Raw genomic sequence first — 12,518 nt, 5'->3', positions numbered from 1 at the left:
TATCCCAGCCCGGGGTTGTATTTCAACATGATTTCAAAACAACAAATAACACAATCAGTAAGGAACAGAAAACAGAAACAGAACCATAAAAAACAAACTAGGTCAACAGGTTTGGGTTTCTGTGTTGTTTGATGTTTTGTTATTATGTCTTTACTGCAGGGGAAAAAAAAGAAAAAAAACGCACACGTTGAGCCTGAATTGTTCATTTTGCTGTTAATTTTCTTGGTAGGATGCACCTTAGCTTTTGGAATCTTAGAAATTAGCTTACTGGAGGTTTTGCCTGCTATCTAAACAGTGTAGAGGCAGAAATCAGTGGCTATGCACCCCACATTCCTCCTTTTTCCACCCATCTATATATATAAAGAGATAATATGCAAATTAGCCGGGGTGCCTTAAAGCATCACGACTGGCTCAGGAGGAGGCTGCATCACGACCAGCTAGGAGAAGCTGTGCGCGCAGATGGGCGGGAGGGGACTGTGTGCCGCCCCCACCCCAGCAGACACCACCAGGGGTGGGGGCGTGTTCCAAGCCACGCTGCGGCTTGGAGCACACCCCTGGTGGGTGGCGGTGGTGGCCAGAGCGAAGCAGCCTGGGTCCCGGTGGGTGGTGGCGGCGGCCGGAGCGAAGCAGCCCCAGTCCTAGATGCCTGGCGACAGCTGGAGCAAAGCAGCCTGGTTCCCGGTGGGTGGCGGTGGCGACCAGAGCAAAGCAGCCTGGGTCCTGGATGCCAGAGGGAAGCCAGTGCCAGCAGCCAGGGGAAGGAAGGCCTATTCTTGCACGAATCTTCATGCATTGGGCCTCTAGTAGTGTATAGCTGTGGCTGTCATGTGGGTGGCTGGCTGTAAGTTACATTTCCTTGCCTCTGGATGGGATCATATGACTAGCTCTTGCCAAAGGAATGTGAGTTAAAATGATGTGTTTCACTTCTGGACTAAGGTGGTTAAGATGGGGTATGCCTTCTCCATGCTCTTGTTCATCTCCAATTTGATTATTTAATGCAATGGATTCCCATTCCCTAGAGATGGTGGAGCTATAAGATTGAAGGAGTCCCTGAATTACCATCAGATGGAGAAGGGCTACTCACCAACTAGGAACATCTCCACAGAAATGATGTAAGCAAAGAATATACTTGTATGTGTCACTTACTGTAATGTGGTGTTTTGTTATAGCAACTGGAGCTATTCTGTGATCATTAACACTAATTTTGAGATCTCAATGTTGCCCTACTATTCACAATTAGATTCTTTGGTTACCAAACTTGATTGCATACTACAAAGAAGTCTTACCAAACATAGTTCTAGAGTTAACATTCTTTGCAATTATTTTTTCAATCATCTTTGTACCAGTATGCCTGTAAAAAATATATATTCAGTGCCTTTGATGTTAAAGTATTAGAAATATAGAATTAAGTGATTTAGGCAGTGCATCTATTTCCAACTAACAGGGGAAAAAGTATTAGCCAATTAATCACAACTACATTAAGTGCTATAAAGCAGTGGGGAGTGGGGAGGACAGGAGCTATGAAAGGGTGAACTCAGTGTCCTACGATAGTCTGAAGGGGAGGCAATCAGGTAAAGATTCTTGGAAAATGATATTTAAACTGTTTAGGAATGGGGCAGATAAAGAAGAGCAGTAGAGAAGGGCAATAAAAAGGACTGACATGTACAAAGACTTTGAAATATGAAAAAGCCCGATACTTTGGAATTTCATCACCATTCTAAGATAATCTGTGTGTTCAAGTAGCATAGTAGTCCATGTCATAAGCACTATGTTGCTGCTCAACCAGTAAACAGCCGGTATGTAAGGGTCAGTTATTATGCACATCACCCATTCCTTGGTGAAATAGGGGATATATAAGCATGCTATATAATGAAAGGCTAATATGCAAATCAACATAACGGTGGAACGACTTGTCACTATGATGTGCACTGACCACCAGGGGGCAGACTCTTAATGCAGGAGCTACCCCCTGGTGGTCAGTGCACTCCCACAGGGGGAGTGCCGCTCAGCCAGAAGCCCGGCTCATGTCTGGTGAGCATAGTGGCAGTGGTGGGAGCCTCTCCCATCTCTGCGGCAGTGCTAAGGATGTCCTACGTTGGCAGTTGGACATCCCCTGAGGGGTCCCGGACTGCGAAAAGGCACAGGTCGGGCTGAGGGACCCTCCCCGCTAGTGCACGAATTTTGTGCACTAGGCCTCTAGTATATAATAAGCATATATAAGCAAGGGTACAATTTGCTAGAGAGTCAATATTAATGCTTGCATGGCAATGAATAACACAGATATCACATGAGCAGATTTGACTTCTAATTTATTATTTGCATTCATGCACATACAGAGCTAAGGTGAGTACTTCCTTGGATTTATATACAGATTCTGGGACAAAAGAGGTTGACTTCCATTGGGATAACTAAACTGAAATGCTGTGACCTCTAATTTACCATTTATTGGTTGATTGCCATATAAAACAGGGCAATATACAAAGAGTTGGGGGATGAGGAGTAAAAACAAGGCAACGGTACTGCTTAAATTCATTGTTCCAGGTATACATAATGCTAACTATCTAATTCTTAATTCTCTTTTGCCTCCTTCTCTTTATTAACGTTCCTCTTCTTTTTCGTCTTTAAGCTGGTTTGAGTTGTGTCAACTGAAAGCAGGCTCAGCAAAATAATGCCAGGCTACACAGGGCCCCCCAAATCAGAAAAAGGAGCTTAGTAATTATAATTAGACATAGAAAGTAAAGTGGGTTGCCACTTGAAGTTAAATTTAAGGCTACAAGTAGGCCATTCAATGGGATGTTCTTCAAAAATGAAGTCATTTTAGTGACCATATCTCAGGAAAAGTTTTAGAATGAGGATAATGAACTTTATAAAAGCTGTTGAAGCATAGCAATGCTTCCTAGAAATACTTTTACTTATTAATAGTTACATAAAACTCTATGTGTCCTTTAATTAAAAACTCAGTAAAGTCCTGAGGCATTTGTTCTATAAAATATAAATGGCTTACAGTCAAAAGCGTCTTTCATTCTTTCTCATTTTTTTAATGACCTACATATTGTAAACCAAAAATATATTTCTCCTGGAACCCAAGCCTAATCGCCAATAGTTTGACCAATCCTTGTGGCGTTTTACAGCTAACTTTTAATTATGACTCAAGCAACAGTCATAAAAAATGGAAGGTTGATGTATAAAGCCTTAGGCCATACCATTATAGATTCCGACCAAAAAAGCCAAACTTTGCTGGGAAAAAAAAATCACAATGAGTAACATTTCACACAAGTTTAAACATAAGAAAGCAAAATTGAAGCATTAATGCCTTGAATGTGGATTGTGGCAAGCATTCTCTCAGTACAATCACTGGTGCTAACCCCAGTAGCAGGGGAACAAGTTTTCTTGACTATCTGAGCCTCATCTTCCTACTGTGTGTCCTGTACTGAATTTCAGTGTTTACAATATACTGCATGCTAAAGGCTCCATTGGGTATAATTCTCATTAAAATCACTCATTCAGAAATTTTATGTATTATGCATCAAAGATATTGTCATAAGAGGTTATAAGCTGCTCTACTCAGAACATCTACCTCATTGGTGAATTTCATTGGAATTGCCTCACAAGCCATAGGTGAGTTGAAAGACATTCTATTAAAGGCTCTGTCTTCAGGGAATCTGCCTCCCCTCTACACTTCAGCCTTGCCAACAACTGTTTCCTGGGCTTATTTCCAAATTTTGGCTTCAGATTCATGTTAACCCAGGCCCATATTTTTTGAGGAAGAAATTTTGAGCAATTCCAAATGACTCTTAGAGACAGGAATCAAACCAAAACTGGCTTGGTGAAACACTTGGTGACTTGCATACTTAAAGGCAGATAGTGATTTCCCAGCAAGTCCAGATTCAGAATCTCAAAAAATGCCACCAAAACTCATTTTCTCTCTTTTTGTGTGTGACTTTTCTCCATTTTGAACCCAGTCCATATATTCCCACATGGAAAACTCCAACACTATCAGGCTTATAGATCAGCTCCAGGATATAAGAAAGTTTCATTTTCCTGATAGTTCCAGAAAAATAAAATGATTTTGTTTCATTGGCCTGGCTGCCTTTGGTCATGTTTATATTCTGTGGCCATAAGAGAGAGAGAATGCTGATTGTCCAGGGCTGCAGAATATGCTTATAATCGGGGCCAGAAGACTGATAATGAGAAATGGGTGATTCCAAAAATGAAGGTCAGTGTGCTACTATCAAAACAAAGAAAAGTGAATGTTGGAAGGCAAACAAATCAAAACAAAACTATTCAAATGTCCTTTATCTGCTCACTGTATATGAGGCATGTTAATTTTTCTGTGATAAAATATTATTTCTTCTTTTTAAAAAAATATATTTTTTTATTGATTTCAAAGGGGGAGGAGAGAGAGAAACATCAATGATGAGAGAGAATCATTGATTGGCTGCCTCCTGCACACACCCTACTGGGGATTGAGCTTGCAACTGGGGCACGTATCTCTACCCAGAATCAAACCATGACCTTCTGGTTCATAGGTCAATGCTCAACCACTGAGCCACACCAGCCAGGCATCTTCTTAATATTTACTATATTTAATCCAGACTAGAAATTGTAATGATTGCAAAGATTTCAAATTGCAATGATTTGTATAGCTCAATGTCAGATACAACCTTTTTCTAACTGCAGTCTCATTAGACCAGTGATGATTAATCCTCATGTAAATGTATCTCTAAAGGGGTAATGATGATTGTGCAGTCAATCCCAAGGGAAGCATGTCTAGCTTCAAGAGCCCAAATAATCACAGTGTCATTTTCCCAAACTCAAGGAGCCTATCCATCAATAGCTGAAGCAAAACTTATCCTGGGAGACTAAATGCAGGAAAGGAATTGATTTTGTTGGGTTTTCCATTAACATTAATTACCATTTTTTTGTGATTCCCAAATGCTTCTTGACAGAGAGATGATCTACCTAATTTGGCAAATAGCCACTCATTTCCATCCATAATGAAGCTTGTCTTTGTGCTTGTTATATAGAGACTGGTGATGACAGTCACGTTATTTGAAAATGTGTCACCTGACTCTAAGGGATAGAGATTAATATGAAACAATATGTTTTTCCCAGAAGACAATTTGATAAACTTCAGGTATACTGCTTGACTTTGAATGGAATGAAATAGAGATTCAATCAAATTATGGCTTGGGCCACTATTATAGGATAGTATACTATATTATAGGATAGTATATTATAGGATCTAATAAGGATATAATACATGTGCTTCATAAAATCAGGAACTTTTGCCTTATACATGGTTGTATTTATGACAATAGTGCTTGGAAAATAATAAGCATTCAAAAATATTAATGAACAAATAAATTATGAGATAAAATAAGAGTAAAATTTTTCAGTAGTCCAAATTCTAAATCATATTTAATCTGGTGAAAAATTAACTGAAACTCAATTCTTCCTGAAATTCAATACAACATAAACAAATAAATTAATTAAACAGACCACATAGCTAAATGATCAGTGAGTTGAACCCAGGTATGTCTGATTCCAGAGTCTATTTTTTTAATTTTCATTCACTTGGTTAGCACAGCAGATTTTATGCCTGAGGACATGAACTTCAGGAATGTACTGCTGGGTCAGATTCCAAGATTCCTCTAGTCATTAGCAGTGTGACTTTAGGGAATATCTTAAACTTTTTATGTTCAATTTCAACAACTGAAACTGGGGACAATTAAATGAGATATTTGTAAGTGATTAGAATTCCTGACCTGTAGAAAAGTTTACACATTTTTTTTTTGTTGTTAAATTAGTTCTAAAAAAACCTGCATTTTTTTAGCAAATAAGAAAAAACCCTAAAACTAAATTTTATCAAAAGTTACACTGCCCTAGCTGGTTTGGATAGAGCATTGGCCTGCAGACTCAATGGTCCTGGGTTCAATTCTGGTCAAGGGCACAGGAACGGGTTGCAGGCTCAATCCCCAATAGGGGGCGTTCAGGAGGCAGCCGATCAATGATTCTCTCTTATCATTGATGTTTCTATCTCTCTCTCCCTCTCCCTTTCTCTCTGAAATAAAGAAAATATATAAATTTTTAAAAAGTTATACTATATGTATTTTATTAGAGCTTACTCTAAATCAGTGATAAAACCAAGAATATAGAAAAGATTTCATGATCTTCATAGTCACATTTGTAACATAATATAAATGTCAGAAGGCAAATAGCAGATATGTGCATTGGGTTTAGTTCTTAACATAAACCATGAACAATTTTAGGTCACATTATGTCAGATATCAAAATACATTACCTATAATAAAAACACAATCATGTAGGTTGAATCAATTCAAAATAACTTTTGATTTTTATGGCTTCAGGTTTTCTATTATGCAAACTAAAATTTCTGAAATAAAGACAAGAAAAACCCCCCACAAAAGTTGCATAGAAGAAAAAATATTTACAACAGCTAATTTACCCTAGATACCTACAAAGCATTAGGACATTTTAAAAACAGCCATTTTCATTACTTCACATCATTCATTATTCCTGAGGTTCAAATAACAGGGGACCAACATATTTGAGGACTATCATCTGTGAAAAGGAAAGGTAACAGTCCCAATAGTTTGCTAGTGGAAATTGTTCTGATGAGAATATCATAAATTTTAATGATTTCACTATTTTTCATGTCCCAGAAAACAACAACACCCAGCATACATATTTTCCCCAAAGCACTATAAATTGGACAAGGCTTCACTTATACATCTGCTATCTGCTTTCTGGCTTATTTTCTGCCTTGATCAAACAAATAGGCATGAGTCTATTAACTGATTTGGGATGTGTAAAGTTACCAGCCATCATTCTCAAATGCTTAGCTTTCATTTTATTATAGCCACTAATTCAATTAACTGGAAAGTGGTATATGCTAAACTGAGAGTTACAAAGATAAAAAGCTGTTGTCTCCCAAAGAGCTTACAATTTGATAAGACAGACAGACAAGGAAGATGGCAATTAACATAGAAATATTTGAATGAGTTATTAGCATTAAAAATAGGTGTGTGTGTGTGTGTGTGTGTTAAATAAAAATGATTTGATTCAGATGTTAAATAAAAATCATTTAATTGGGATGTAGTTGAGATTAAAAAAACATAATGAAAACCTTTCTGTGGTTGAAATTATGAGTGTCATTCACACATGCACCTTTTTCATCTTTAGCACAAAGTTTTACCCATAGTAAACATCGAATTAATATATATTGTGTTGTTGAATTGATTTTCTATAACATTCTTGTTTTCAAGATTATTATGTGCCAAATAAATGGATCCATTTAATTTGAGTTCCCTTAGCAAGAGGAGTTTCTAAGGAAAACTAGATGAGTATGTATAACATCTCCATAAATATATTCATTTTGAAATTAGTAAGTGAAAAAAATAAGAAAACTTTGGTATGCAAGAAGTCAAAATGAATGGAAGGAAACTGAATGTGGAAATCTGAAGAATTTTTTTTTTTAAAAAAGAATAACGCAGAAAAACACCTGCATCAGTTTTCCTGATTTTGTAAGTGCCGTGTAGTGTAGTGAAATTCACTTAGTATTTTATAGTGGACTATTCTATAATTTTAGAGTTATTATTCTGAACACCATTTTCCATTGAAAGGAATATTAGCTAGGTATAATAGATACGGAGAAAAAACCATAAAATAATTTAAAACAGGCCAAGATGTCAGGAGAGTTGTGCTCCTTAAGTTGTGCATATGCATGCTTTGTTATTCATGCCATAGTCACTGTTTCTCTTATTTGACTTTCCTCTAAAAATAAACTGCCCCAAATCAACTTTTTTTTTTTTTTTTTGGTCAAATTTGCAATCTAGTTTATTTTCTGTGACTCAAGTTTTATTGAGTACTAGAGGCCCGGTGCACGAATTTGTGCACGGGTGGGGTCCCTCAGCCTGGCCGGAGATTAGTCTGATCGGAGTGGGCCGGCCGGCTAGGGGGAGGGACCACAGGATGTTGGCCAGCCGCAGGAGGTTAGCTGTGGGAGCACACTGACCACCCAGGGGCAGCTCCTGCATTGGGCATCTGCCCCCTGGTGGTCAGTGTGCATCATAGCAACCAGTCATCCGGTTGTTTGGTCACTTAGGCTTTTATATATATAGATTAATAGTGACTTGACATTTAGTGAGATATTTTTAGGCATCTATCTCTTTATTTACATACACCTTACACACTTATTCCTGCAATTCATGAAGGAGAAAAATAAAAATAAATCTTTTATTCATCATACAGAATCACAAGGCATAATTAATATCATAGATGACCATATCAGCATTCAGAAGACTCCAAATATCTTGGAAGAAATATATTGAACATTTCTTTCCCCTACATACACATACACACAAATGAATGTTAAACCAAAACACACATATAATATTAGATGGAAGAAATTGGGCTTGACAGAAATCCATAGTGACAAAGGACAATAACAAAGCATGGCTTTTAGATGATGCTAAGCTCAGTAAATATCGACACTGTGAAATGACTCAGAAAACTCCTAATCAAACCTGAGGATGAATAAACAGCACAAAGGAGAGGATTATTCCATTGTGCTGATCGACTGCCTCTGGGACTCAGCGCCTACTTCTCTATAAGGGCTCTTTAGAAAGGTTGCCGATCAACAAAACTACTGTGAAAACTGGAGATGTTCTAGTAAAGCATAAAGTCTTTTCTAGGAGAGGGGCATTTAGAGGCTACACCTCTCCTCCAGTCATGACTGTATGTAAGAGAAATTATCAAATTTCTCTTTGTTTTGTATATATTATCAAAACAAGTGAACTGTATAAGAAATTTGGCTCAAGCTTAAGAGTTTTATGTTATTTTGTATTTCTTGGGATGGCTTGCATACAAGTTAATGGGACCCATTACCTTTAACAGACTCAGTGTTAAAATTTTTTGGAGAGTATCTTACACTGAACACCCCTATATTGACTAGGTCCCTCAAGGCCTTTTGTAAGCCTCCTCCCATCAATTGCTTCTATCACCCACATTCTAATGAACGTATTCCTGGGTGTTCTCATTTCTGTGCAAGGGCAAAATGTCCAGTCTGCTAGGACCTGAGGTTTTACCTTGTTTTGGTAGATCAGGTGACTTGCTTGAATCTGGGCTAATTGAAATGGCATGGCTCCAAGACTAGATTATCAAATCAATGATAGCATTGCACATACTTGTACAGAAGGCAGATTTAGATTCTAATTAGAAGCAGGGGCTGTGGCATATTGACTTGCAATTGTCTAAGCCTGAAATTAAATTAAAAAATCATTTTTGCAGAGAACTCTTAATAAAAATATTTTCCTGCTCAAACAACTTCATTTCACTTGAAACACTACCTTCCCTTGCTGTATTGTCATTATGAAAATAGAGTGTTTGTTGTACATGTCATTGCCCCAAAGTTTCTCCATATCACTATGGCCGATGATGAACAGTTTATTGCACCTATCCACAAAGTACGAGAATAACACTATTCAGAGCATTACTTTTAGGATGAAAACAAGGGCATAAATGATCATAATTTAGGGACAACATACATTTGGGAACAGAGGGTCATTTCACATTTCTAACAGATGCTGTTATCTCTGAATATCTTAATGCAAGTGAACAGTCCTTTGAAAGCTATTGCCAGGTTGAAAGAGAAAAGAGGTCCTAAAATAAACCTATTTGTTATTCAAGAAACCTATATTCAGCTATAAGAATGTAGAAAACTCTTCATCTACGTTGTTTTACATATCAATACAACTGCAGTATTAATGCTTGTGTGTATACCAGACACACTCCCAAACCTTCCATATGTTGAATAAACAAACTACAACAATAAAATTTAAAAATAATTTATAATAAAATAATGATGAAAAGATGAAGCCATGTTTGCAGAGACCATGTTGGGAAAAATAGTTCTAAAAATTGATATCTGGAAATTATTTCCTTTGGGAAAATTACTTAGCATCTTTTGCAAAGTACACATAATTCTCCAACTTTTTAATCATCAGAACTCTCTCTTTTAGCTGACAAAGAAAGTGAGGACTACTATATCCAGTTCCTAACAAGGCAGACTGAATTTAATGAGGGCCATTCCTATTACTGTGATTTTTCCCCCCTGTGAGATTAATTGAAACTCTAGATATTAAGAATTCATTGAGCCTACCTTACAAGGGAAATGGGTGCTTGCCTGAGCTATTTAATAAATAAATAATAGCCATTTTCAGTTAATTCTTTGAAAAACAAAAGACTTTTCAAATAGAGATGGTCACATATAAGATGCATTATAAATATAAGGCTATTCATGTAAAAATGGGATTAACAGCACAAAGGAAAGAACTTTTCTCTTATTGAGATGGGAAAAGTTCAGAAATTTCTCTCTTTGCATATTATTAAGAAATGTATTCTCACCTGGCTGGCGTGATTCAGTGGTTGAATGTTGACCTATGAAACAGGAGGTCACAGATTGATTCCGGGTCAGAGTTCATGCCCAGGTTTTGTGCTCAATCCCCAGTGTGGGGTGCACAGGAGGCAGCCAATCAACAATTCTCTCTCATCATTGATGTTTCTATCTCTCTCTACCTCCCCCTTATTCTCTGAAATCAATAATAATAATAATTATATATATACACATATACATATATATGTAAATATATATATGTAAATTTACAATAGCTAAGATTTGGAAACAACCTAAGTGTCCATCAGCAGATGAGTGGATTGGAAAACTGTGGTACATCTACACAATGGGGTGCAGCGTAGTATCCCATTGTGTAGATGTACCATAGTTTTCCAATCCACTCATCTGCTGATGGACACTTAGGTTGTTTCCAAATCTTAGCTATTGTAAATTGTGCTCCTATAAACAGGGGTGCATATATCCTTTCTGATTGGTGTTTCTGTTTTCTTGGGATATATTCCTAGAAGTGGGATTACTGGGTCAAATGGGAGTTCCATATTCAGTTTTTTGAGGAAACTCCATACTGTTCTCCACAGTGGCTGCACCAGTCTGCATTCCGACCAGCAGTGCACGAGGGTTCCTTTTTCTCCGCATCCTCGCCTGCACTTGTTGTTTGTTGATTTGTTGATGATTGCCATTCTGACAGGTGTGAGATGATACCGCATTGTCGTTTTGATTTGCATCTCTCGGATAATTAGTGACTTTGAACATGTTTTCATATGTCTCTTGGCTTTCTTTCTGTCTTCTTTCAAAAAGTATCTATTTAGGACCGTTGCCCATTTTTTGATTGGGTTGTTTATCTTCCTTTTGTTAAGTTGTATGAGTTCTCTGTAAATGTTGGAGATTAAACCCTTACCGGTGATAACATTGGCAAATTTGTTCTCCCATGCAGTGGGCTTTCTTGTTGTTTTGTTGATGGTTTCTTTTGCTGTGCAGAAGCTTTTTATTTTGATGTAGTCCCATTTATTTATTTTCTTTTTAGTCTCTCTTGCCCTAGGATCTGTGTCTGTAAAGATATTGGTACAAAATATGTCTGCAATTTTGCTGCCTATGGGGTCTTGTAGGATTTTTATGGTTTCCCATCTTACATTCAAGTCCTTTATCCATTTTGAGTTTGTTTTTGTGTATGGTGTAAGTTGGTGATCTAGTTTCATTTTTTTTTTTTTTGCATGTATCTGACCAAATTTCCCAGCACCATTTATTAAAGAGACTGTTTTGACTCCATTGTATGCTCTTGCCTCCTTTGTCAAATATTAATTGAGTATAACGGCTTGGGTCAATTTCTGAGTTCTCTATTCTGTTCCATTGGTCTATTTGTCTATTCTTGTGCCAGTACCAGGCAATTTTATATTACTGTGGCTTGGTAATATAGCTTGATGTCTGGTATTGTGATCCCTACAACTTTGTATTTCTTTCTCAGGATAGCTGTGGCTATTTGGGGTCTTTTTTTATTCCAGATGAATTTTTGAAGAGTTTGTTCTAGATCTTGGAAATATGCCGTTGGTATTTTAATAGGTATTGCATTGAATCTATAGATTGCTTTAGGTAGTATGGACATTTTAATGATGTTGGTTCTACTAATCCTTAAATATGGTATGTTCTTCCATTTGTTTATGTCTTCCTCTATCTCCTTTTTCAATGTCCTGTAGTTTTCTGAGTACAAGTCTTTTACATCCTTAGTTAAGTTTATTCCTAGGTATCTTAATTTTTTTGGTGCAATGGTAAATAAGATTGATTTTTTTGGTGCAATTGGTAAATAGGATTCATTTCTCTTTCTGTGAGTTCATTATTGGTGTATAAAAATGCCATAGATTTCTGGGTGTTAATTTTGTATCCTGCTACATTGCCAAATTCATTTATTAGGTCTAGTAGTTTTTTAATGGAGTCTTTGGGGTTTTCTATGTATAGTATCATGTCATCTGTGAATAAGGACAGTTTTACTTCTTCTTTTCCAATTTGGATGCCTTCTATTTCTTCTTCTTGTCTGATCACTATGGCTAGCACTTCCAGTACTATGTTGAACAGGAGTGGTGAAAGTGGG

This window comes from Cnephaeus nilssonii (genome assembly GCF_951640355.1).
Source record: "Cnephaeus nilssonii genome assembly, chromosome: 5".
NCBI lineage: Eukaryota > Metazoa > Chordata > Mammalia > Chiroptera > Vespertilionidae > Cnephaeus > Cnephaeus nilssonii.
This window is presented reverse-complemented; position numbering follows the sequence as displayed.